Source organism: Lathyrus oleraceus, chromosome 6 (genome assembly GCF_024323335.1).
Source record: "Lathyrus oleraceus cultivar Zhongwan6 chromosome 6, CAAS_Psat_ZW6_1.0, whole genome shotgun sequence".
In the NCBI taxonomy this organism is placed as follows: domain Eukaryota; kingdom Viridiplantae; phylum Streptophyta; class Magnoliopsida; order Fabales; family Fabaceae; genus Lathyrus; species Lathyrus oleraceus.
Genome location: NC_066584.1, coordinates 127,102,816 through 127,126,852, shown reverse-complemented (window position 1 = coordinate 127,126,852; position 24,037 = coordinate 127,102,816).

Below are 24,037 nucleotides of genomic sequence, written 5' to 3'. Positions count from 1 at the left end.
GGGGCAAAGGTTTCATTGTAGTCAATGCCTTCTTATTGACTGTAACCCTGTTCCACCAGTCGTGCTTTGTTTCTGAATACTTCTCCCTTTTTGTTCAGTTTGTTTCTGAATACCCATCTGGTTCCAATAATGTGAGTTCCTTTAGGCTTTGGGACGAGATCCAAGACGTCATTCTTTAAGAATTGATCTAGCTATTCTTTCATAGCCAGAACCCAGCCATTGTCTTGAAGTGCCTCATCACAGGAAGTAGGTTCGATTAGAGATACTAATCCCAAAAGAGTTTCTTCAGATACTCTGAATGTTGACCTAGTTCTGACAGGTTCATCCTTATTTCCGATAAACAAATCTTCAGAGATGTTGGGGAGACTTCTTGATCTTTTTTGGATAGTTGAGGCTTCAGTTGCATCTGGACTTTGTTTGTCAGATACTTTTGGTGCTTTATTCTTTTCGTCATAGCCTGCAAGAGTGATCTCCAAATCTGCAAGTTTCTCAACTAGCTTTAACTTTTCAGGGTCAAGATTATCATCAAATCTAACATGTATTGATTCTTCCACAATTTTGGTTTCTGTGTTGTATACTTTGTAGCCTTTAGAGCGTTCTAAGTATCCTATAATACCTTTTTGTTCTTTTGAATCAAACTTGTTCAGATGTTCTTTAGTATTGAGAATAAAACAAGAGCATCCAAAAGGATGGAAATAAGAAATGTTGGGTTTTCTTCCCTTACACAGTTCATAGGGAGTCTTTTCCAGAATTGATCTAATAGAGAATCTATTCTGAATATAACATGTTGTATTTACTGCTTCAACCCAAAAGTGATTAGCCACATTTGTTTCATTGATCATGGTCCTGGCCATCTCTTGGAGTGTCATATTCTTCCTCTCTACAACTCCATTTTGTTGTGGAGTTCTAGGGAATGAGAAATCATGGGATATTCCATTAGAATCAAATAGTTCCTCAAAAATTTATTCTCGAATTTGCTACCATGATCACTTCTGACTCTGATGATTTTAGAGTCAAATTTGTTTTTCACTTTGGAACAGAAGCTAGTGAATACAGAGTGAGACTCACTCTGGTGCTTTAGGAATTTTTCCCATGTCCAGCGACTAAAATCATCAACAATAACTAGTCCATACTTTTTTCCATTGACTGGCGTTGTCTTAACAGGCCCAAACAGGTCAATGTGAAGAAGTTCCAGAGGCTTAGAGGTGGAAACAATATTTTTCTTTTTAAAAGATGTTTTCGAAAATTTTCCTATTTGACATGCCTCACACAGAGCTTATGAATAATACTCCAGTTTAGGTAGACCTCTGACTAACTCCAGTTTATTTAGCTGAGAGAGTTTTCTCATGCTAATGTGGCCCAAGCATCTATGCCATACCCATTGCTCTTCATGAATAGACATCATACATTTTACATTTTGATCTTTTAGATCTGAAAGATTTATTTTGTAAATATTGTTTTTCCTCTTGCCAGTGAATATAACTGTTCCATTATTCTGATTAATTGCTTTACATGTTTTTGATTGAAGATTACATCATAGCCATTATCACTTAATTGACTTATTGATAACAGGTTATGCATTAATCCTTCTACATAGAGAACATCAGATATAGAGGGAAAAGTTCCATTACCAATAGTTCTAGAGCCTCTGATTCTTCCTTTCTGATTTCCTCCAAAACCTACAAAGCCAACATCTTTAAGTTCCAGGCTTTGGAACATATACTTTCTTCCCGTCATGTGTCGCGAGCATCCAGAGTCCAGGTACCATGATTGGTGTCTTAACTTTGCTGCATAAGATATCTGCAACATAAACAATCTTATCCTTTGGTACCCAGAATCTTTTGGGTCCTTTGTGATTAGTTTTCCCAGAGTTTCTTAGAAATTTGGGTTTTCTAGCATTATCAAAATGTTGTGCTTGTGTATGTGTGTAGTGATAAGGAAAGGGATATTTTGGTTTGTCATCTGTAGGAGATTTATCTTTACTGGGGACATACCCTATTCCTCTTTTATTATTCTGACTAACTCCATAAATCATGGATGCCATCCTGCTTCTTTCTATCCCATTTTTCAGAAACTTTTGAAAAGATTTTTCATATTCATATATTATTGTGTTATAAGTTTGTGGGGCTTGAGATAACGCTTCTTCAAGTTTTAAACATTGTTTATTTGTGGAGTCTCTTTCTTTTGTCAGAGTTATGTTTTCATCTTTCAGTTCTGAAACTGTTATCTCAAGCTTATCACATTCTTCGATGGTTCCTTCAAGAACCCTTTTTAGTGCTTTAAGTTTTTGTTTAAGTTTGTGATATGAGTTCAAAGATTCAGAAAGGCATGATTCAAGGTCAGAGCGAGAAAGATTAGAAAATACCTCTCCAGGATCAGATTTTGCATCTGATGTGTTTCTAGAAGTGGTAGCCCTGAATGCAACATTTGCCTGTTCTTCAGAGTATGATTCAGAGGAATCAGATCCACTGTCGTCCCAGGTGGCCATCAGTCCCTTTTTGTTCTTGAAGGAGTTTTTCTTGACACTTTCTCTTCTAGAGCTTTCCTTCTTCAACTTTGGACATTCGTTTCTGTAATGACCTGTTTCCTTACATTCATAGTATGTTATTTCTTTGTTAGATTTACCTCTAGAAGTGGATTTTGAGCGATCTCCCTTGGGTCTTGGTCTTCTGAAGTTGTTGTTCCGTTTTCTCCAGAGTTGTTTTACCCTTCTGGTCAAAAGGGGTAGCTCTTCTTCATTATCAGAGTCTTCCTTTTCAGAGTCGTCATTTTCTTCCTCTTCAGCTTGGAAGGCTTTGTTCCTTTCTGGTTTGTGTCTTTCAGATCTAGACTTCAGTGCTACAGACTTGATCTTCTTTTGAGGCTCATCTTCCTCAAGTTCTAAATCATGACTTCTAAGTGAACTGACGAGTTCCTCAAGGATAATATTGTTCAGATCTTTTGATAACTTTAATGTTGTGACCATTGGTCTCCACTTCTTTGGCAAGCTTCTGACTATCTCTTTGACATGATCTGCAGTTGTGTAGCCCTTGTCAAGAACTTTGAGTCCTGCAATTAAAGTTTGAAATCTAGAAAACATTACCTCTATAGCTTCACCATCCTCCATCTTTAAGGCTTCGTACTTCTGAATTAGAGCCAGAGCCTTTGTCTCTTTGACTTGAGAATTTCCTTCGTGAGTCATCCTCAGGGAGTCAAGTATTTCTTTAGTTGTTTCCCTGTTGGTGATCTTTTCATATTCATTGTAGGAAATGGCATTTAGCAAGATCGTTCTGGCTTTGTGATGGTTTTTGAAGTCGCGCTTCTGATAATCGTCATTTTGCTTTTGGCAATGGCAACGCCAGCGTCAGACACAGAAGGTGTGTAGCCGATTGTGATGTCCCATAGATCAGCATCATAGCCCAGAAAGAAACTTTCAATTCTATCTTTCCAGTAATCAAATTTTTCTCCATCAAAGATTGGAGGTTTAGCATTGTAATTATCTCTTTCATTGGTGTTGGCCATAGTGTTTTTCTCATGCTGGATCTCTCTACACTGTTAAGTGTTTGACTAGAAAATCAATAACAGAGTCGGAGCTTTGATACCAATTGAAGGTAGAGAAAAACAAGAAAGGGGGTTTGAATTGTTTTGGAAAATAAAAACTTTTTAAGAACTTAGATACACGCAGAATAAAAAGAATTCAACACAGAATTTTATACTGGTTCGCTTGAAATTCAAAGCTACTCCAGTCCACCCGGCCAAGGTGATTTCACCTTCAAAAAGGACTTAATCCACTAATCTTGAAAGATTACACAAACAACCGTCTAAGAGAAATAATCCCTTAGCCCTCCCAAGTATTCAGACTTCACAGAGTCACTTGCGGAATTATCTTAGCAATGATATGATTATAGTAATGACTAGTGCTTCTAACAATAAGAAGATATTACAGAAGATAATAGCAAGAAATGTTCTCACGTTAGAGCAGTAGCTCGTGAGAGAGTGAAAGAAAGTAATGGAAGAAATGTATTCTCGTGTATCTCAGGTGTGTTTCTTGTGAAGCGTTCCATCCTTTTTATAAGAGAATGATAAGACCGTTGGGTGTTAATGACAGAATCTTGGTAATTGGAGAATGATTGACTTCATTAATCTCCTTGTTATTTCCAAAGCAGTATGGAGCATAATAACTTCTTTCTAAAAATAGTTTCTTTCCAAAGGCAATTTTCTTGAACGTTAAGTTTTCTTGAGTCAGTGAATCCTGTAGTCAAAGTCTTTATTTAGCAATATTCGCCTTGTATCTGACTTTATCACTGTTTCTCTTTATTTGACTTCTTCAGAGTGTGCGTCTTCAGAGTCTGGATTCATTCTTCTCTTTCAAAGTTTCTGACTTCTATAGTTTTGCTAGCGCCTGTGTTGGATCAGAGTCAGAGCCTGCTGGTTACGTATCTTCTTAGTAGTATCTTAGCACTTGATTTTGTATCTGATGATTGTCTATCTGATTGTTTTGATTAGAGTCCTGCGCACTTAGAAAAAATTTGTTAGGGTACCATTTTTGTTTCATCCTTTGTTATCATCAAAATCTTAGAGATACATTGTAGAACTAAATTTGTTCTTACATTAATACCTTCCCTCTACATAACTAACCCCCAGGCCCTTGTTCTCTTTTTGTGAGTTTTATTTTAAAACTTCTTTGGATTTTGTTCGTACTTTTTCCCTTTTCCTTTAGAAACAATAAAAGCACTGTGGCGACTCTTGTTTTGTGAGTTAAGTTAATCAATAACTTAATCTCAAATATTTTACCGCTAAACTGGGAACCATCTAAGTTGTTGGAGTATATGGGTATTTATCTGATTATTGTGTTTATTTTTAAAGAGTGTGAAAGAATTGGGTTTTGGGGTTTTTTAATATTGTACTCGCCAAGGATTGTGGCCCTTATGCCTACGTATCATTCATTGGGTGATGGAGAATCAGAGCTTCGTAGTTCATAGTAGAAAATGTTTATGTGTTGGTTGATTTTACCTTTGAGAAAAGGGTTTTCGAAGTGAAGCCCTAAGGCATAAAAATGAGTTTGATGGGTTGTATTGATTTTACCTTTAATAAGGGTTTATGAAAAAGTGTTTGTGATTAAATTGTACTAAAGTTTAGGGGAGGAGGTGAATATTCTAGAAAAACAAGTCAAGCGTCTTGTGTCCAAAATAATCAGAGTAAGGGTAGGAAAGCTCCATTCTTACTCATTCTCAGCCACTTAAGGCTCGTGGCGTAAAATATTAATCGTAATTTTAATGTATTTTGAATTTAATTATAAAAATTCAGCTTGACGTTGAATCAAGGGTTTACTCATTTGAATATGAAATTGGTGATGTAACGGATATACAAAATAACCAAACAAGAATGTAAAGGGTCTCATTGTAAGGTAGGCCAAGAGAAAGCCTTGTGAGTGCAAAAGTGGCCTAAGCTAACAAAGGATAATGGTCTTATAGTCATGTCTCCCTAGGATAGTGCCATGATGTCGTTCTTACAACAGGTATGTAAGTTACAGATGAAATCCAAAGTCAAAATAGAGTATCACAAGATAAAGGCAAGGTCCTCCAAGCAAAGGTCCTAAGATGAAACCCTCTAAGTCCAAGTTGATTACAAGTAGAATGAATCGTTTTGGTCTTATCATTTTATTATATTTTTGTTGTTTATAATTATATGATAATAATAAGTAAAGAACAATAAATAAACATTCATGAGCAATTTATATAATGAATATGATGATGATGAGTACTTGAATGTAAATTACGATGCAATAACATAAAATTAAATCACAAGGTAATAGTGATAAAGTCACAATAACAATGGTCAGTGAGTAACAAAGTTGGTGTAATATAGTTAATAGTTAGTAGTATGTACAAGGTAAACACTTGAGGATTATCTATCCTTAGGTCAAAAGATTCAAAATATGACGCATCAGAGGATAACTTATCACTGATGCAAAGTATTGAAGATGATCAATGATCAACTTACAATAGATTTGTAACAATGAAAGTTATACAAATCCCAAGTACATCTATCAATAACTTTACCAAAGGAAGATTTTATCACTCAAGGGTTAAAGATTAATGAGTTGATTTAAAGGTTAAGTTAGACAAGTTACGCAATGATTAAAGTACGAGGTAAACAAGTTAGCATAATGGTTAAAGGGTTAGTATAAACAATGGAAACAAAATTAATCAAATGGTATCACAAGTTAAGATATATACAAGTAAAGCTTCATTTATGTGTCAAATGATCCATGTTTGGTTGATATATAGGAAACCTATATATACCTTAAAGTATCATGAATGATCCATTAATCATTCATTGATAGATTTGAAACATAGACTGTCCAATCAACCTTAATCAAACCATAATCATGACCTAATAGGCTTCATTAGCTATTAATGTTTAAGGCATCATAAGTCACTCAAAAAATGCTCAACTGAAATGAAATAAAGCATAATAAAATAGAAGAGGAAAAATAATAAGGGTTTGTGTTGGAAATACTTTTAGTAGAATAAAAATAAGTGGGGAAAAAATGAAAAGAGAAATAAATAGGTTAGAAAATCGTAAATTGAGGAAAAAGAAATAAATAAAATAAACACAAAGTGGTGCGCTAGGGGTTGAACCCCTGACCTTGGGGTCTTCGGGTTAACCCCTCACCAACTAAGCCAAGTGCTCTTGGTGATATAAATGTGCTTCAGATGAATAAATAATAAAACAAATTCCGAAATGAAATACGCGCGCAAGCTGACCAATTAGAATGAGACAACCAAGTTTTTCAAATTCAAAAACGTGCGAGTGAACTTCATCTTCAACCTTGAAACACCAAAATCAAATCCTCAAAACACAAGTTTTTCGTTGGACTTAAGCATGGAAAAAAATTATACACACATCAACGATTTAACCTCCACACTCACGTGTAACACCTTAAACCTTGCATCCAATTTTAATGCATAATTTAATAAAATTGTAACCACAAAGGGTGTCACTCACATAAAACATATCCGGCTCCATAACACGAGTTATAAATTTCACATAAACACCTGTCATCATATGATCACTTTCACTTAGGGTATCATCATAGTGGTATCATAATTAAAGCAATTAAAAACCATATTGTACTCATACCATTTAGTCTCAACTTCAACTTCCATAACAAATAAAGTTTAAATAAATCAACTCAACAACCACATCATTTATAATACTTCAACATAAACATGACATAAGAAGTGAAAGAAAACGTTCCCAGCCCGATGTTACGTGGTCAGAGCAAGACCCTACTAAAGAAAATAACAAACTATTAGAAGCCACTCTAAGAGCTACCTTCCACTTACTTCAGCAATGTTACTCTTTAGTATCTGCATGATGCCAAGGGGTGAGAATTCATTGTAATAATAAATGGTATATAATGAAGAATAGAGTACAACATCTACACAACCATGCACAATAATATATCAAATTCTCACATCCAAATCATAATCAACATCATACACGACCATATCTCAATTATCATCAACATCATACAAAACCACATCTCAATTATCATTAATATCATATGCAACAACATTTCATCCAATAACACATCAACAACAACCAATACAAATGCAACACTTATGCAATGTATTAAACACCGACTCGATGTACATGTGGTACCAAATATGAACACTCAAGTTCATCTCACTCCATTATCCCCATCATAAAATTGATTCCCTCTTGGAACCGAAGTACACCAAAACTGCTATTATCACCATAGGTAACGCTTCAGTAATCCCCCATAATAGGAATTAGCTACTCGCGCCCAATCCATCACAATGGGATCGAGGCTCACCAAAACTCGTTACCATCAGCATAGGTAAAGCATCACTAATCCCCTATAATAGGAATTAGCTACTCGCATCCAGTTCATCACCATAGGATCGAGGCTCACCAAAACTGGACCAAAGTCTGTACACCAAGATGAATGACTCTACAATAACATGCATTATCCCCACACACATCTCATCATTTATGCATCACAAATTCATCATGCAACAACCAATTCATGTTACCACGTGAATAATATCAGAAAAACTATAGCAGCTTATCAACATCTTAACATCATTGATATAACAACATAATTATCACACCACAGTATTATAACAATGCAACAATTCATCAATCAAACATATAAATAAATACATTTATTAATATAGTAGGTATGTGAATAATATTCAAACATATCAACAATCACTACCATGTTATAGGTCTGAGTGTTAGATTTCTAATGCTTCAAACGACATTAAAATCGAACTTACATAATAAAAGTTATGACCAAAATCGTCGGGATATGTCAACAATTCATTAACCGAACGTATTAACAAAAACTTCACCAACACAGTAGGTATAAGAATAATACTCAAGTAATTCACTTATTGCCATCACTTTGTGTCTCTGAGAATTAGTTTTCCAATGCTTCAAACCCCAACCCAAAATGATTCACGAGTTGAAAGTTATGATCAAAACCGCGCACGAAAGTGTTACTAAAAAGTTGTTGTTTTTCTAAAATTTGCAGCATGATCTTCATTTTCTTCAACCCCAAAAATGTCCATGAAATAATCACCAAAATTATTTTATCCCTAAAACAAAGTTATATCCCTCTATTTCTGATATCCAAGACTTGAAATGGAACTCGATTCAGACTAACATATCAAAAGTTATCACCAAAACAATTTTGATCGAGAAACACGAATAGAGGCTCATGCGCTGAACACGGTCGTGACAAACATAATGCATAATTTTCTGTGTTTTTCATCGTTGAAGGCCTTCTGGACCTCCGATTTTGATTCCATAAAAACCCAAACGCTCATAAAATTACAACCCATGCAATACTCTAACTATCTTAAGTTAATTTATAGTTTTAACATAATTAAATCATCTAATCATTGTTTTAAGATTATGCATAAAACCTTCGAAATTGCAACAATGGTGGATATAAGTTCAATCATCAAAATAGAAAAAATACACGCATATAATGCACATGAAATTCATTATATAATCATCATATAACAATCATCATATAACAATCATCATAACATTCCAATTCAAAATTATAAATCAAAACACCCAACCCTAAGGAGGTTAAGGGTTCCTCCATTCTATCAACAATCACCCAAATTGAATTGTATCCCTTCGAAGTCTTCAACATACCTATCATAACATCCATGGAAATGCTATCCCATTTCTACTCTGGAATATTCAACAGTTGCATCAGACCCAACAATTTATGATGTTCAATCTTCAACTTCTGACATGTCAAACAAGGATACACAAACTCAGCTACTTCTTTCTTCCTTCCTTGCCATCAAAACAATTTCTTCAAGTCTTGATACATTTTTGTGGCACCGGGATGAATACTTAACTCACTTCTATGACCCTCATCTAGAACTCTCTTCTTAATTTCCGGCACATATGGAACACACACCCTATCTCAGAACCTCGTCACACCATTCTCATCGACTCAGAAATCACCTTTATTACCTTGGTTGATTAATATGAGACGATCTATCAAACTCAAATAGGATCTCCGACCCTTTATTATCTCTTCAAGGATACCACTTGTCAACTTCAACATACCCAACTTCACACTGTTAGGAGTTTCTTCATACATTAAACTCATATTTATGAATTGCTCAATCAGTTCTAACTCTCGAACCGTAAACATCGACTTGTGTAAGGACTTCCTACTTATCACATCAGCTACTACATTAGCTTTACCTGGATGATAACTTGAATCAAAATCATAATCCTTCATAAGTTCAAGCTTTCTCCTTTGCCTCATATTCAACTCTTTGATTAAATAAATATTTCAAACTCTTGTGATCACTGAGCACTTCAAATTTGGAGCCAAATAGGCAGTGCCTCTAAATCTTCAACACAAATACCACTGCTACTAACTCAGTATCATGCGTAGGGTAATTCCTTTCATGAACTCTCAGTTTTCTCGAACCATAAGTGTAAGATCCCAATTTTGATCCTAAGATCCCTCATGGCATCATAACATTGCATTTGTATTGCCTCAAGGATCTTTAGCATCTTGGTTCCCTTTGCCTTTGGGTGGGACTCCTTATGATTGGTTTGAGATCACCAAGCATGCTTGAATTATACATCATTGTTTCTCTTACCTTTGTTTACTAACCAAAAGCACAAAAATGTGTCACTAACATCTTTTGTTTGAAGCTTGAGTATCATCCAAGACACTTTGTGGGTTCTATTTAGATGATCAGTCAACACAAGGGAATGGCTTGAGATACTTCCAACAGGTTCAAATGGGGTCTATTCGTCAGTCAAAACGTTAATCTTGAAGGAGCAAAAGTTTGTTCATGAGTTGTCATGCTCGCTAGGCGAGCAGAATGGGTCGCTTAGCGAGTCCCAAGAAAAGCCACCAGAATCACCTACGCTCAGAGGAATTTCTTGAACTGTCATGCTCGCTAGGCGAAGCCCACGTGTTTAAAAAAAAGAACAAAAAACGAAGAAAAAAAAAACGAAAAAAAAATAAATAAATGAATAAATAAAATATAACATCAAAATTTTGGACTTGGGCCTCTCTCATTTGAGCCTACAGGTCCACAAAAATCAGGTTATAAATTCAGAGTTTCAGTGAAACAAAAGGCCATTCTATTCCTATTACCCTGGCAGGGATAAAGATAGTGAGAGAAGAGCTAATAGAGTTCAGAGCAACCTCCAGAGACTGAAGGGAACTCATCGGCAAAGAACCAATTCCCTCTCATATAAACCCTCAGATTGCTTTGCAAACCCAACCGTGTCATTCAATTTCATCGGTCTCTCCAATCAGGTTTGCCCTTATTCCCATTACTTTATGCTTTAATTTGAATGCTCTGAATGTATGAGGTATTATGGGTGAATTTGATACCCTTTTGATGCATGTGTTTGGCAAGAGGTTTAGGCCTCCTATCCTTGGTTGCTTTTTGTGAGCTTTTTGTGAATTTTAATGGCATGATTCATGTGGTTACATTTTGATTTGGGGGCAACTCTTGATTACCCTATCTTGTTTCTCTAACCTGTTTGTTGAGTTTTATTTTGTGAGGGCTCATATGACTCTTGCAGAGATGGCTTGCCTGGTGTTCCACATTATTTGTGGGATACCACCTGGAGGTTTATTCCGATTACCTGTACTGACTCACTTTCTTTGATGATGTTAAGCTTGGAAGAGTCTTTGGGTTTCTTATTTATCTAATTGTTGTTACTTCGGATCTTTATCCGTACGGTAGATCTCTCTATCCCTTTACTTTTCCCGCATGTTACCGATTTCTTAGGTTTCGTATAGCCTCTCGTGGCATGTCATTTAAGGTAGCGCGGTTCCTTCATCTAGGACTGCCTTTTTGCATGAGCATCCCTAAACACCCCAAACTCATTGATTTTTCTTCTCCTAAGAACACGTTATCTCCTTCTACTACAAGAGAGTAAGTCTCCAAAGGTCGAGCATCCGGTAGATTGCGTAGTAATGTCGTTCAACCCTTACCCCATAGGTGGTCGAACTACGTTTTGCTCTGATTTTCATCCCAGATGAGATACGTAGGCATAAGACGCGATGTCTTAGCGAGCACACTCCTCTTTAACCCATAGGTAGCCGAGCTACGAAGACTCTGATTCTCAGATTCAGATGTGATACGTATGCAGTGGATGCGACGTCCGTGCGAGTCATTTTCTTTTGACCATTCTTTTAGTAAGTAGTACATTAGATAAACATACACACTTTTCCCATTCCTTCAATCATGTTTGCACAAATAAATTTTCAAAAAAAAAACAACAACAACCTTTGCAACAAATGTGAAAAGGGCTCTCTAGGAGTACCTAGGATGTTTTGGATGCCTAATACCTTCCCATTGCATAACCAACCCCCTTACCCAGATCTCTGACATTTTTACTAGTTTTTGATTCGATAAAACTTTTAGGTTTTTGTTCGCTTTCTAACCATTCATTTGGATAAATAGAAGTGCAGTGGCGACTCGACTTGTATGATTTACCTTGGATTTAGTCAATATCTCTAATGGTAACGAATACCCCGCTACAGAAAATAGCGACTCTGCTGGGGATCGAAACATCCTAGTGGGTTTTGCCTACTTTTCATATTTGTTGTATTGTATTGTATATTTTTTTTTGTGACATATTTTTGTGCAATTTGGGATCACTGTATTTTATGTAATGATTGAATTGTTTGAATATTAATTCCTTGTATGCTTGGTGATCTTTGTGAGATGAGTTCTATACCCGGACTCGAGTGCACTTAGGATAGGAGAATGGCGTAGTCTTGTTGACTTGTGTGGAGTTATTCCTTAGCAAGTTGACTTGCAAGTTCATTCACTTGGTGGAGGTTATGTTGGGATCAATAATGTCACACAAGTAAGTTGTGGTTAGACATTACTCTTTCCAATATAGACCTTAGAAGCCAAGGACCTTAGTTTACCAAGCCCATCTTGGCCTATTCTTAGGATGTAGTGCGAAAGTTGTTCAAGTGTAAGATTTGATACGATTGTTACGCGATACTACACTCATAAGAGTCTCTCTTGAGAATATTTTCGGAATATGAGTAGTCGTTTCTCCAATAATATCCGAAAGATGGGATGATGACTATGGGAACCTCTTGTAGAACATGTTTGGCAGGTTTAAACCCTAGTACACTCCCTTTTGGGTGGTTCTTAACCTAACTCCATGCTCGTGACTTACAACAAACCCTTGATTCATGGTTGATCCGTTCATGAATCCTTAATATCAGTGGAACTTGGGTGTTGATAAGGTGTAAACCATAATCCACCAAAATGGATGATTGATATTAAGGATAACATGATCCATCCCATGACCTTTGTTTGGTGTGCTTTGCTTGATCCTTGAGTGTGATTGTTGCATTCATGCATTCATGCACCCATTTGCATCCATATCATCAAATAATAAGAAAAATTTCAAGGAACTTAAGAGGTCTATTTGCAAAATTTTCAGACATGGAAAGACAAAGAAGGAATACAAAGAAGTACAGCTTCAGGCAACCCGACTTGAAAGAGCTAAGGAATTTGAAATCCTATGTATTAGATCCCTTGGGTTTCAAGGCTCGTTTTGGGAAGCTTCTATCTGTTTTGACTACTCAGGTGGACGAAGGATTGATGAGCGTATTGGTACAGTTTTATGATCCCTTGTACCGTTGCTTCACATTTATGGATTTTTAGCTTTTGCCCACGCTTGAGGAGTATGCCTACCTTGTGGGTATACCTATTCTAGACCAGTTGTCGTTCGGTGGCTTAGAGAGTGTTCCTACTTCTCAAGAGAGAGTTGATATGTTGCATATAGATGAATCTCTGGTTGGTGCTCATATGACTACCAAGGGTGGAATTCAAGGTCTCCCTTCTGAGTTCCTCATTGCTCAAGCTACTATGTATGGGAAGGCCATGAGTGAGGATGCCTTTGAGGCCATATTTGTACTTCTCATCTATAGGCTAGTGTTATTCCCCAACATCGACAAGTTTGTGGATGTAAACGCTATTAGGGTTTTCTCTACTCTTAATCATGTTCCGACTCTGTTAGGTGACACTTACTTTTCTTTGCATATGAGGAATGCAAAGGGTGGTGGTACCATTGTGTGCTATTTGCCTTTGCTGTACAAGTGGTTTATTTCGCACTTGCCACAGATGGTCGCCTTCAAGGAGAACAAGGAATGTCTACGGTGGTCCACGAGACTTATGTCTCTCACTAATGATGATATCTCTTGGTATAACCATGTGTATGATGGTGTGCAGATTATTGACTCTTGTGGCGAATTCTCCAATGTACCTCTTCTTGGTACATGTGGTGGGATTAACTACAATCCTGTTTTGGCACGTCGGCAGCTTGGGTTCCCCTTAAAGGATAAACCCAATAACATTCTGTTAGAGGGTGTATTCTTTCAGGATGGTAAAGATCCCCAAGGCTTGAAAGCTAGGATGGTCCGCGCTTGGCGCAAGATTCATAGGAAAGGAAGGAAAGAGTTGGGTCCTAAGAATTGCATCGCTTTGGAGCCTTACACTGTTTGGGTTAGGAAGAGGGCGTCTGAGTATCTCATTCCTTACGAGTATCCGAGACCTACACCTATGATTATGGCTGGGCCTTCAACCCTCCCTAATCAAGGAGCAGAGGAGTTGAGAGACAAAGACCGTTCACGTGCCTGGATCCGTGAACGTGAAGAGTTGCTTCAGCAGATTAAGGAGAAGGATGCGTTGATTGTGTTTCTTGAGCATCAGGTTATTGATGACCCTGATGATGCATGGACTTCTCTACTTCCTCAGTCTTCTAAGTTCTGGAAGAGGAGGTATGATCGACTCGCCAAGAGAAGGCCGATATGGAGGCAGCCTACGAGAGGGAGGTGAAGAGGCTTCGCGCATCTTATCTTCCTGTGTCCCGAGCTTTAGATGATTGTTTCTAGGGATCCATAGGATGATTATTTTCCTTTTCTCTTATATATGATTGATGATGCTGCACTTCTTTTCCCTGATATTATTTGATGAGATATTTCCATATGTGATAAAATGCTTAATATTTCCAGAATTTGCAAATAAAACTCTAAAGTTCCTTTGAAATAAAAAACAAATCATATGCACAAACATTGCATGCATCATATGCATAAGCAGGTTTTGTTTCCGGTCTCTTGCCCTGTGGTCTAACTCTGTGTCCTTCATTTATTTTGAAGACAAGCTGACTCACTGGTACTATACTATGTAGCACCTCAAATTTGCACCTCCCATTTTGTACATTCATTTTCATGGTTAAGTCATTAACATTACATTGTCCACTGCATAGCATTGCATTGTCCATTACCCAAGTGCAAGTCATCAGTCAAGACTGGTCAGGAGATCCAGTTGTGCAAGCAAGCAAGTGCAATTCCTATTGAGGCGAAACCCTAGGGTTGGTTCATTGAGTTCATATGACCTAGGGATCATTTTGAAGTGGTTTGGACAAAGATTGGATGTTCAGAGGTCATCAGTCAAGCTGAGATTCATCTGAAACCCTAGAAAGTCAACCAAAGTCAACAGTCAATGCAATCATGGATTTGAAGGTGGGAGAGGGTTAGAGAGGCCTCATTCATGTCCACACAAGTCTCATTTGACATTGCAAACATCAACAGTGAAGAATTTGAGGTCAGATGGAAAGTTTCCAAAAATAGTAAGTGACTTGTAATTTCAAATTGCCAAAAATGGAAAGGTCTTCTCCTCAATATTACATGTCCAAGCAAGCTTCAAATGAAATTTTGTCCAACATGAAAGTTGAAGATCTTGTTCTCCCATTTTCAAAAAGTCTAAGAACTTGAATTTCTCATGTATGGTTGGAAAGTTATGGATCAATCATTGTCAAGCAAATTTGAAGTTCAAAAGGGGATAACTTTCACACCATAAGGCCAATTGATGTGGTTCTTTTTGTAACATTTCTCTTTTAACATGAGCTATCCAAAACATACATCAAAAACCATGCATCTCCATTACAAAATTTTTGCATTTTTCATTTGAATTTCATTTGAATTTGGAGGGAAAATTGCAATTTGAAAAATAAGCATTGTCCATGCATTCCAACATTGGCATTTGGCTAAAAATGATATTTCAAGGTGAATTAACACATGAACTCGTGTACTGTAGCAATCATTCCATGCATATAGGGTGAATTTCCAAATTGGCCATTACACTTGCATTTCACTAATTACTATTGCATTTGGTTAATTGTGATTAGGAGAATCATTAGTGCATCATATATAAGGATAATCAAAACAGAATTCAGGCTTAACACTTCATTTGGTTCAGATCTAGATCCAATTGCATAAGCTTCACATTTTTTTCCTCTCAATTTTTCTGCAAAGTTCTTCTAATACCTTGCATTGTTCTTGCTCGATTCATCATCCACAAGTGTAATTGAAGGTTTTGGAAGCAAAGATTCAAGGATTTCGAGCTGAATCAAGGACTGTTGAAGGTTGCATCATTAATGGCAAGTGAAGATTCCAGCAAAATCGTGCAAGATTAACATCAAATCCTTCTTCCATTCACTCATTCAAGAGCATAGGATCATCTGTTTCCACCTTGCAAGGCCTGAAAGTTGCAATTCCAGTTCTGCAATCTCTTGAAGGTCAGTTTTCGAATGTCACCATCCTTGAAATCATGATATGCGTATGATAGATCTTCCAACACTGAGTAGTCTGAGCTTTGTATCGTGCGTTTTCATCAAGAATTGAACAAGATATGCTGATTTTAAGTTTGATGCGTGAATATTCTTTTGCTCGATCCAGAAATGTTAGTGAGAATTAGGTTTAATTGATCATGGATTGTTGATGTGCTTGGAAAGATGAACACGATGGTATAGGTTTTGCGCATTTCTGTGGCAAAATGTTCTTGACCTGGAATTGATGATGAACGTGTATGAACATCTTAGGGTTTTAACTCCAGGAGCGCGTTTGATCTGTTTTGGCATTTGCTTGCATGAGTTTCGTGTTTTTGAGCCATGCAGTGGTACACGGTGGGATCAGCGTGGCGAAATGGTTGGCTCACATACACTTGCCGCGCCACATAAGCTTAAGTGAAACGCAGAGTTTCACTTAAGCACGCTAGTTTTGAATCCTAACACGGATCGATTCCCCACTCTAGACATTTCCACATTGGCCTTTCGCATTTTTTCACTTTATGCTTCCATGTTCATGTATGCCCTCTCATGTGATTTTTAATTTTTTCCTTCATTCAAAAAATCATAAGTCCATGAATATTAATCCAATTGAGATGGGATTTTTTGCATGATGTTCCTCATGATCTCTAGTACTTTTTGATGATTTTTCCAGAAATTGTGCACGCATGGATTTTGATTTTGCTTAGGGAATGTGTATACATGTGTTTTCTTGACATGCCTTGCCATTTTGATTGTGAAATGATGAGATTTGTTCCAACACACTTGAAATTTTGCATGCTTAAAATAGACATCCTAATGGTCATTTTGGTATAGAGTTTGCATTTTTCCTATTCCTGGTTGATGAGATATGATATGTTGAATGTAGGTGTGACAATGTGTGTCACACCATTGCTTGCTTGACTTGAGGAATTTATTTGCCATGCCAATTCAATGCCAATTAATCTGATTTTTTGCATGATGATACGTCTGGATGTTAGGATTGCTTGTGAATTTTTGAGTGCATTTCTAATTTGTTTGAGATCTTCTTTGCTGATTGGTCATGTTGGGACGTTTTGGGAGTCATGAACTTAGATGATTTGTGAAATGCTTGATGTTTATCCTATGAGCTTGAAATTTTGCACATTGATTCTAGACACTTTGAAGTTAATTGTGGATTTGGTTTGATACATTTATCATGTGTGGATTTTGTTTTATGCTTGTATGAAGTTGATGCATCTAATTGTGCCTTGTTTGAGCTTGTTTTGCCTTGCCTTACCTTAGTGAATTTAATTGCCATACTTCCACTTATCCAAATGAATTTATTTTTGGTATGATGATCATGTGATGAATGCTGTTTAGCCATGATTTTTCTGGAGATTTACTGAATCATGTTTGAGTTGATGTGGATTGGTTCATTCTGTTTGGTTCTATGAGCTTTGAACTTGCATGCTTTGCACTAAATGCCTTGTGAAATGAAATTGGTTGATGATATGGATATGAGACCACTTGGATATTGTTCTTATTTGATTAAGCTTGACTCATGCCAATTTTCATGTTCTGTTTTAAATTATTTCTCTCATTTTGACCCTAGGCCTTGTCCTTGAGGTTTGCCTCTCACATTTGAGCTTTGTTTCAGGTTAAAAAGCACAATTGCCATGCTTGATGATATTCACTCATTTGGAGTTGATCCATTGCTTGTTGATGACTAATATTGAGTTTGTGTTGTAGGCTTTGAAGCTTAAGCTTAGGCTTTGTGGCTTGCACCTTTGTGCATTGATGCTTGTTTGTCTGCTTGTGTACAGTTGACTGTCTGTTGTCTGTTTGACTTTTGTTTGAGTTGTGTACTGATTATGTTGGATTGTTTTCAGGTACCTTAGTTGCTATAGTTCCTTTGTGAACTTGCTTTTGCTTTGCTTGATAGCTTGAGCATTGAGGTATAATGTCTCTAACTTCATGTAGTCTGGAAGACCTGGCCTGTTATTTGGTCAGGCACCTGTCTGAAGTCCTCCTTAAGAGGCAATGCTTGTGTTTGTTTATTTTTGTGCCAAGCAGGAAAAGACCTTTGATAAGGCAATTGGCAGATAAAAGAGATGTGCAATCCATCTCCTGCTATTCAGTTGAGTCATCCATTTGCTCACACACCTTGTGTCGATGCATTGTGGATATTAACCCAAGATCCTTGTTGAGTCAGTCATAAGTGTAGAAGGGTTCCCACTTTCTGAACCCACACATTCTTTTGTTTAAAGCTCTCCCAGGCCAGGGATAAGAGCTGTGAGGCACAACCCTCACTTCCTATTTCATCTGCTTCACCCTAACTCTCAATGTTAGGGTTAAGAGCTAACATCACCCGATTCCAGTTGGCTTGTGTTTCACAGCCTAACCCTTGTGTGAGCCCACTTTGTGTGTATATAGTGTGTGCTATTTGTGATTGTTTGCTTTGCCTATGATGTTTAGGATAGCTTGCTCCCTGTGCAAGTTAGATAGCAACCTCAACTTAGGGATGATATGCATGATAACATCTAGGCTCGAGTCGTAGTCTCCCTAGTTGTGTCTCCCTTTGTATCTGGTTAGGCTAGTCCTTTGTCCCTGCGTAAGGGAACTACGTCGCCCTGATCCTCATACCAGATGAGGTACGTAGGCAGGAGATGAGCTGATCTCTCCGGGTGCCCTTTTTGTTTTGTCTTGTGTGTGTTAGGAGATGGATGTAAGACCAGCGATTGGCATTCCGTATCCTTTTGTTGTGTGCTTGGAGTCCGATGTAAGTCCAGCAATTGGCATTTGGTTTCTAGTGTGGGTGTGTTTGGTTCGGAGTCTGATGTAAGTCCAGCGATTGGCATTCGGTTTCCATGTTTGCCTGCTTTTATGTGGAGTTTGACGTAAGTCCAGCGATTGGCAGTCGATTTCCTGTGTTGTTTTGTTTGGCGTGTGTTAGCCGAACTACGAGTGCTCTGATTCTTCTCTAGTCCGAGAAGATACGTATGCATAGGATGCAACATCCTAGCGAGCACATTTTCCCCTAGTCCGAACTACGTCGACTCTGATGTCTGTGCCTGACAGACTACGTACGCCCAGGATGCGATATCCTGCCGAGTTTTTGTTTTCTTGTGTCTCTTTCAGCCAGTGTGTTTGCTTGTGAGCAGTGTTTTAGCAACCATTTTCCTTCCTTTTGTGCGTGGATCCCGTCGAGTACGACGGATGCGTAGGGGTGCTAATACCTTCCCTTCGCATAACCGACTCCCGATCCCATTCTCTTTGGTCGCGAGACCATGTCTTTTCCAGGTTTACTTCGAGCGTTTCCTTTCCCTCTTTTGGGATAAATAACGCACGGTGGCGGCTCTGTTGTTTTGTTTTCCCGCCGGTTTTTCACGTAATGCGACACACTAGAGCCAACATTTCAAGACTGATGGATCACTTAGAGCAAGAGAACCGCGAGCTGAAAGAGGAAGTGGCCAGATTGACTGCCCTAATGGAGTCACTCATGGCTGCCCAGAGCCAGTCTTCTCCGACACCTTCAACTCCTCCCCAGAGGACAGTTATCTCCGAGATTGTCTCCTCTACTGTGCCCGCTGCCAGTGCACACTTTGTTCCAACAACCATGCCAACCGGGTTCCCGTGGGGGATGCCTCCCAATTTCATGCCTGAGGGTCCTGTTCCTACCTTTGCTTCTTTGTCGGCATCTAGCCCGGTCCTTGTCGTTCCTCCTCTTGTCGTGCATACTTTGCCCAGGGTAGATGACACCATTTATCATTCTGAGTCGTCTGAGGGTCCAGATGTTTATGAGAAGATGGATGCTATGAACGATCAATTTCTTGAGCTTCGCAAGGAATTGAAAACTCTCAGAGGGAAGGATCTTTTCGGCAAGTCTGCTGCCGAACTCTGCTTGGTTCCAAATGTGAAGATCCCTGTGAAATTCAAGGTCCCTGATTTTGAAAAGTACAAAGGAAATACTTGTCCTCTCAGCCACCTGGTCATGTATGCCAGGAAGATGTCGACTCAAACCGATAATGACCAACTACTCATCCACTACTTTCAGGACAGTCTGTCCGGTGCCGCTTTGCGTTGGTACATGGGTTTAGACAGCGCGAACATCCGATCCTTCAATGATCTCGGCGAAGCCTTCGTCAAGTAGTACAAGTACAACGTGGATATGGCTCCCGATAGAGATCAATTGAGAGCCATGTCCCAGAAGGATAAAGAAACATTTAAGGAGTATGCCCAGAGGTGGCGAGAGGTGGCAGCACAGATCGTGCCTCCGCTAGAGGAGAAAGAGATGACTAAGATCTTTTTGAAGACTTTAAGTTCTTTTTATTATGAGCGGATGATTGCTAGCGCTCCTTCTGACTTCACCGAGATGGTGAATATGGGGATGCGTCTAGAAGAAGGGGCCCGTGAAGGACGGTTAACCAGAGAAGAAGGCTCTTCTGCCAAACGTTATGGGGCGTTTGCAAAGAAGAAAGATGGAGAGGCACATGTTGTGATCTCCCATGAGAAACCAAGAAGACCCTCTGTGAAGAGGAAGACTGTGTGTCCCGCCAGTAACCAGCACCAGGTGGCTCATATAGCACCTGTTTTCAGAGACAATCAACAGTATCAGCAACATAGTAACAATCAGCAACCACATCCGTAATATCAGCAACAACAGCACCGATCGTAGCAGCAGGCCTACCAGCCTCGAAACAGTAATCAAACCAGCACAAGTTATGAGAGGAAGAGGGTCACCTTCGATCCTATTCCTATGACGTACGCAGAGTTATATCCCTCTTTGATAGAAAGGAAGTTGATTACTCCGAGAGACCCACCGGCTATACCTGCTAACCCCCAGTGGTGGTATAAGCCTGAGTTACATTGTGTTTACCATTCTGGTGCTCCCGGCCACGACGTGGAGAATTGTTACCCTTTGAAGACCAAGGTTCAAGACCTTGTGAGGTGTGGTATTCTATGTTTTGAGGACGTAGGCCCTAATGTGAAGAAGAACCCATTGCCCGAACATGGGAAATCTGTCAACATGGTTCAGGGTTGCCCTGGAAAATACAAGGTCAAATATGTCAGTCATATTCAACAGTCTCTGGTCCAGATGCATTGTTTGTTGTGTGACTACAGTCATTATGAGCATGACCATGATAGATGCCGAGTCTGCTCTGTTAACCGATTGGGTTGTTGCAAGGTGCGCAAGGATGTTCAGGAAATGCTGGACGAAGGAGTCATTGAGATCCTTCAAAACAGGAATGTTGATGAAAATGAGCCTGAGGTCAACGTGATTTCCCCAGTGTTCCGGATACCCGAGCCTGTTATCATCAAGTACAATGGTAGCAAGCAGAAGGCTTCTCCCGCTCTGATCATTAAGCCTGCTGGTCCTGTGCCTTACTCTTCTGAAAATGCAGTTCCCTATCGCTACAACGCCGTAGCAGTAGAGAATGGGAAAGAGGTGTCCTTGCCCTCTTCTTCTGTTGTGAATATTGCCGATGTTAGCGGTTTGACCCGTAGTGGCCGTGTATTTTCAGCACCGCCGAAGCCTCAAATTAATGCTGATTTTGTTGAACGCCTGATTGGGAACGTTGTGAATTCTGCGAATCCAGCACTTGCTGTTAAACCCTCCTCCGTACTAAAAACTCCTACTTCTGTTGGCCTGAGTGGCAATGTGAAAGAAGACTGTGATGAGATGCTGAGACTCATCAAAAGGAGCGAGTACAATTTTGTAGACCAACTTCTACAAACGCCATCCAAAATATTTGTGTTATCCTTACTCTTAAATTCAGAACCACACCGAGAGGCTCTGCAGAAGGTGTTGGATGTGGCATATGTAGATCACGATGTCACTTTGGAGCAATTCGATAGCATTGTTGCAAACATTACTGCTTGCAACAACCTGAGCTTTTGTGACTCTGATCTCCCTGAGGAGGGAAGAGACCACAACTTGGCTTTACACATATCTATGAATTGCAAAGACGAGGCCATGTCCAATATGCTGATGGACACCGGGTCATCATTGAACGTATTGCCAAAGTCCACTCTCTCAAAGCTATCATATCAAGGGCCTCCCATGAGGCAGAGTGGAGTAGTTGTGAAGGCTTTCGATGGGTCTCGCAAAACTGTGATTGGGGAAGTTGATCTCCTAATCAAGATCGGACCAAGTGATTTCCAGACTACCTTCTAGGTTATGGACATTCACCCATCGTATAGTTGTCTCTTAGGCAGACCATGGATTCACGAGGCAGGCGCCGTGACGTCCACCCTACACCAGAAATTGAAATTCATGAAAAACAAGAAGCTGGTGGTGGTAGGGGGAGAAAGGGCTCTCCTGGTTAGCCATTTGTCTTCCTTCTCTTATATAGATGCTGAGGTTGAAGTTGGAACTCCTTTCCAAGCGATATCTATTGCTGAGCCTATTGAGAAGAGAACTCCTTCATTTGCTTCCTACAAAGATGCAAAGTTGGCCATTGAGCGTGGTGCAACCACTGGTTTAGGAAAAATGATTGAGTTAGAAGACAACAAGTCCCGGGCTGGCATTGGCTTTTCTTCTGGTACTTTCAACAAGCAAGGGTTATTCAAGAGTGGAGGTTTCATCCACACTGGTCAAGATGAGGAGGTTGCTGCCATTTTAGAAGAAGATACAAAGGATTCTAGCAACTTCATCATCCCTGGTGGGGTCTGCAACAATTGGGTCGCTGTGGATATTCCAACAGTTGTCCATAAGTCAACGTAATAATCACTTTGTTTGAAAACCCTTCTCCCATGTCAAAAGGAGGAGTGATAACATTGTTGGCAACATAAATACAATGATATTTTCATTCAATAAACTCATGTTAAATGTTTGTTCTTTCCATTTATTTTCCCTTTTTGTTTTTGCATGAAATTGGTGATCACATAAAACCCTAAAAAATAAAATAAAATCAATCTTTTCATCTGCATAATGATTTGCCTTGTTTGAATTCTAAAGCTTTTCATATCCAAAAATCATTACGCAGGTTGATTTCTAAACCCATTGAACATAATGACCCAACACCATCTCCCAATTTTGAATTCCCTGTATTTGAGGCAGAGGAAGATAAGGTTGAAGAGATTCCTGATGAGATCACCCGGCTACTTGAGCATGAAGAGAAGATCATTCAGCCGCATCTTGAGAATCTGGAAACAGTCAACTTGGGGTCTGAAGATTGTGTGCGAGAGGTAAAGATTGGGGCACTTCTGGAAGAATCTGTTAAGAAGGGGTTGATTAAGTTGCTACGAGAATATGTTGACGTCTTTTCCTGGTCATATGAAGACATGCCTGGTCTAGATACTGATATTGTGCAACATTTCCTACCTTTAAAGCCTGAGTGCATGCCTGTCAAGCAGAAACTCAGAAGAACTCATCCTGATATGGCAATGAAGATAAAAGGGGAAGTTCAGAAGCAAATCGATGCGGGGTTTCTGGTGACTTCTACATATCCTCAATGGGTGGCCAATATTGTGCCCATGCCTAAGAAAGATAGAAAAGTCCGAATGTGTGTGGACTATAGAGACTTGAATAAAGCTAGTCCGAAAGATGATTTCCCTCTACCAGATATTGATATGTTGGTAGACAATATGGATAAATTCAATGTCTTCTCGTTTATGGACGGATTTTCCGGATATAATCAGATTAAAATGGCACCCGAGGATATGGAGAAGACAACATTCATCACACCTTGGGGAACATTCTGTTATCGAGTGATGCCCTTCGGTTTGAAGAACGCCGGAGCCACGTATCAACGAGATATGACCACCTTGTTTCATGATATGATGCACAAGGAGATTGAGGTATATGTTGATGATATGATTGCTAAGTCAAGAACGGAAGTTGGACATGTAGAGCATTTGTTGAAGCTTTTCCAGCGTTTGAGGAAATACAAGCTTCGTC